This window comes from Sorex fumeus, unplaced genomic scaffold, assembly GCF_029834395.1.
Source record: "Sorex fumeus unplaced genomic scaffold, SorFum_2.1 ptg000471l, whole genome shotgun sequence".
Taxonomy (NCBI): Eukaryota; Metazoa; Chordata; class Mammalia; order Eulipotyphla; family Soricidae; genus Sorex; species Sorex fumeus.
In genome coordinates this window covers 1-4,916 of record NW_026606526.1, presented here as the reverse complement: position 1 = coordinate 4,916, position 4,916 = coordinate 1, and the positions used below count along the sequence as shown (strand labels likewise).

At 35.8% G+C, this 4,916-nt stretch overlaps 1 non-coding gene across 1 annotated transcript; it reads left to right on the top strand.

Annotated features, from left to right (window-relative positions):
- The first annotated feature begins 1,848 nt into the window (after positions 1-1,848).
- LOC130019076 (U7 small nuclear RNA) lies at positions 1,849-1,910 on the top strand. The gene has a single exon (XR_008791732.1). It is a non-coding gene; the product is annotated as a U7 small nuclear RNA (small nuclear RNA).
- The last annotated feature ends 3,006 nt before the right edge of the window (positions 1,911-4,916 follow it).

Below are 4,916 nucleotides of genomic sequence, written 5' to 3'. Positions count from 1 at the left end.
AAAATTGTATGTCTAAGACTCAACTAAGAATAACTTTGTAGGGGCTGGAGCGATAGCACAGTGGGTAGGGCATTTGCCTTGCACTCTCCAACTGAGGTTCAATTCCTAGTATCCCATATGGTCCCCTGAACACGGCCAGGAGTGATTCCTGAGTGCAGAGCTAGGAGTAACCTGAGAGCATCGCCAGGCATGACCCAAAAAGAAAAAAACAACCTTGTAATTCATGGTGTTTTAATAAAATTTTTAAAAAAGAAGAGATTGTGCGAACATTTAATAGGTTAACAATACATATAAAAAGCTATAATAATTTCTAAGAGATTAAAGAAGCAAAAATCAATGATAAACAATATTTGAGTCAACATTAGTGTATTGATGGGGGATGGAATTGACTGAAAATTAAAAAATCCTAAATTTTATATTTATTTGGGACAAATACCAAACTACTGATCCGAATTATAATTCGTAAGGTATTTAAGCTCTAGGAAACTTTTAGGTAATGACTAAAAGTTTAAAAATGTCTTATAGTCTCTAAATCAATGGAGAAAAAATGTATATGAGGGAGGAAAATCTCTGTCTAAAAGAATAGGAGTGGGGAAGATGCCAGAATTTATTTTAAAATTAGAGAGGACCTGAGAGATAGTACAGTGGGTAAGGTGCTTGCCTTGCACACAGCCAACCAGAGTTCAATCCCAGGCATCCCGTGTGGTCCCCCAAGTATCACCAGGAGTACTTCCTAAGTGAAAAGCCAGGAGTAACCCCTGAACATTGCTAGGTGTGGCCCCAAAACCAAACAAAGAAATTAGAGTAAGAAAAAACAAATAGCAAAATTGGGTGGCAAAATAAATTCAAATATATGAGGAATCATGATAGATATGTCTTGAATTTAATGTGAAATTGTCAGAGCAGATAAAAACATACAAATTTAAGCTGCATGTGTTTTTTAAGTACAAAAACACATAAAACAATAAGGGGGAAATGTTAGCAATAAATCTAAAGATATATAGTAATATCCACAAGAACGGTCACTGTCACTGTCACTGTCCTCCCGTTGTTCATCGATTTGCTCAAGAGGGCCCAGTAACACTGTGAGACTTGTCACTGTGTTTGGCATATTGAATACGTCACGGGTAGCTTACCAGGCTTTACCATGTGGGAGAGATACTCTGGTAGTTTGCCGGGCTCTCTGAGAGGGGCGGAGGAATCCAACTCGGGTCCATGTTGGCTGTGTGCAAGGCAAACGCCCTACACACTGTGGTATCGCTCCAGCCCACAAGAACGTCAATGAAAGTTTATTAATACAACACAAAACAGAATTTAAGATAATAAATAGCTCTGTAGCACTGTCCTCCGCTGTTCAACAAATAGTTCGAGCAGTCACCAGTAACAGCTCCATTGTGAGACTTGTTGTTACTGTTTTTTGCATATTGAATACCTCACTGGTGGCTTGCCAGGCTTTGCCCTGTGAAGATAATAAATACAAAATGAAATTAGTATGATTGCTATATATTATTTAAAATTCAGACTTACCAGAAAGATTTAACAATTCCAACTTAAATGCACCTAATAAAGTAGTTTCAAAATATTTCAAGTATTTAAAATTCTTTTATTAAATCACCGTGAGAAAAACAAAGTTGTCCATGATTGAGTTTCAGTATTACAATGCTCAAACACCTGTCCTTTGACCCGTGTACACTTCTCAACACCAATGTCCTCAATTTTCCTCTTTCCAACCCCACCCCAAGTCTGCCTCTGCCACAGACAGACACTTTTTTTATGTGAAGAACTTAACACCATCGTCTTTGTGGGCAATTCTATCATCACTAATAGGTAAATCAAGAAATTAGTTAAAAGTGTTACAGCTCTTTTAGAATTTGTCTAGCAGTTTTTCTGGTTGCTACTGGAAAGCCCACACTCACCCCCCAAACGAAACGAGTTGTGATACAAAATATTTTAAAAAGCAATAAACTTGTTCGTTTATTTATTTTATTTTTAGAAGCGCCAGGAATCAAATCTGAGTCCTTACACATGCTTTATCACTGAGACATATCCTTGATTCGTAAAATAAGTTCAGTTGTACATACAATACACTGTCCGCCAACAGTGTAGAATGCACATTCTCTCAAGCTCACAGAGAATACTTACAATGACTGGCCAGAACTAATATTAGTACCAACAAATTAAAATAAAAGCTGGTATCATATAGCCTGATTAAACATAGAACATAATTGTTATAGAGATAACACAAATTCCTGAAAGTAAAAAATAAATTTCTATTTACTCATGAGTAAAAGAAACTAAAATGGAAATTTGAGAGTACTTAGTTTCTATTTATTCACTTTTACCAGGAATTGTGGTTTGGGCCACACCCAGCTATGCTCAGATCTTATTCCTGGCTTTATGCTCAGAAATCACTTCTAGTGTGCTAGGATTTGGGAAGAAGGTTATTGGGCCTATCTGATGCCGGGGGAAAACTAGAAACACATGCAAGGCCTAACTTCCTAAAACACCTCTCTGACTCTGAAAGTTAGTTTTTAAAATACTGAATTTCAACATTGGTAAGATAAAGTTTATAAGCTGCTTGAGGGAAATCTATAATTTTGAGTACATACATTTGTTTTTCTAATGTCTGAAAATTCAGCAAGTAATTTATGTAATTAAAGAAAGTAATCAGGAAAAGAAGTAAAATAAACTAAAGTAAAATTTTTCAAAAGGTGATAATAAATGCAAAAGCATAAATTAATGATATAGAAAACAAATAAATAATTGGGATAAACCAAATAAAAAAATTGTTTAACATGAGTAATACATTTCCGACTACTAAAAAATCACTTAATCACTTAACTTCCCGTTAGTCGTCGATTTGCTCGAGCGGGCGCCAGTAACGTCTCCATTTGTCCCTGTTGCGTGCTAGTGTAGCCCAATGGCATCTGTTCGCTCTGGGAACATGAAGGGCCTCAAACCGATCGTTCATGATCTTCAGGAAGAAGTCTGACCATCTGGTAGGTGGGCGGCCACGCGGTCTCTTGACATCCCGTGGAATCCAATCAGTAACAGCTCTAGTCCAACGGTCGTCTTTAAATCTCATTACGTGACCAGCCCATCTGATTTTCGACACCTTGGCAAATGAGACAGCGTCCCTGATCCTTGATCGTCGACGGATGTCAGAACTCCGGATTCGTTCTCTCATTTGAGTGGAACGTGATATTCCAAGCATAGCTCTTTCTATTCTTTCTATTATTCTTTGGGAGACCTGAATGGCGTTCTCATCTTGTTTGCGTAGGGCCCAGGTCTCTGAGGCATATGTTAATGCAGGAAGAACAGTGGAATCAAAGAGATGTGCCCGGAGCCGGAGGTTCTTCGTCCTCTTAGCTATTTCTTCCAACTACTAAAAAAAAATTTGAAAAAAGAAAGCTCCACCGGTTCCCCCAAAGGTACAAATAAAACAAGAATATAAATGAGACATATTGAAATGGTCAATGGTCAACAGAGATTAAAATCTACTAAGGGATATAATGCACAAATGTAAATATTTTTGAAAATTTACGTAAAACATGAAAATTTTTAGAGAATGCATTTATTGTAATTTTTTAAAAGAGAAAGAGGATATCCAAATGATCCTATATAAAGTTGAATTAGTGCCCATACATTTTTCATACAAAAAATAATAATAGGCTCTAGAGGATTTTCAGGTGAGTTTTACCAAATGTTCAAAAACAGATGATTCCAATCTTACATGAATTATTCATTGAATATAAAAAAAGAGCCACTCCCAATTCATTTTATGAAGTGATGACTATGTATATGTAAAATGTTAATGCTTCTCATTTTTTAAAAAAATTGTATGTTTATATGTTTCATTTTTAATTTCTTCCTCTATCTGGAACTGATTATATGTGTATATATACATATATATATATATATATACGTATACATAGATTGATATAGATGTTGATATTGTCTTAGTACCATTTATTTAAGTGGGGGAGATGCAAAGAGATGAGAGAGATGCAAAGAGCCTCAACAATAAAGAAAAGGAGCCCTCATGTGACCGAAAAGACTAGAAAAGGTAGGCGTCAATAAAAAGATGATTCTTTGGGGATGAAAGGGAGTTTATCAAATGAAGAAAATAGGCGAAATAAAACACAGAAGTCTTATTAGTAAAATCATGTTTATAAAGGTACTATCAGTAACATTCAACTGGAAGTATGTTTCTCAAAGGGAAAATATTTCTGGAGGAAAAAATAAATTACAGAGCACACTTATACATTCATTAGGAATCAATCTTTCTTTCCCTTTCCCTTTTTCTGACTTCTCCTTCAGTCTCTCTCTCTCTCTCTCTATCTCTCTCTCTCTCTCTCCCCACCCCCAGCCTCTTTTCCTCTCCCTTTCCTTTCCTTTGCCTTCTGTCTCCTGGTTATTACGAGTGACATATTCCATTCAATGACAGCAAAAAGAATTCTACTCTTTCTGGTCAATGGAGAGGCTTTTCCATAAAACATAGCAAACACTTCAGCAGTGTGGGTAACTTGCTTTGGTTTGAAGCATGCTAAATTATTCTGTATCTTGGACAATGACATAATGCCATTAATGTGTGTGCCTGTGTCTATGAGATACTATTGTAACACTGTAACACTGTCCTGCCATTGTTCATCAATTTGCTCCAGTGGGCCCAGTAACGTCTCCATTTTGAGACTTGTTATGAGACACTATATAAATTCTTAATTTTACGAACTGAGAAGAGCAGTAATGATATTTTTCAATGAAAGCTATGTTTAGGCAACTCAGTGATTAAAAAATAAAATAAACAAATTGTTAGCTTGATATCCTTTATCTTTATTTTACAGTATTAAGTTGATATATAACTCTTTTGTACAATGCATTTATGAAATTTAAACCCATGCTCTCATTTACAGAGA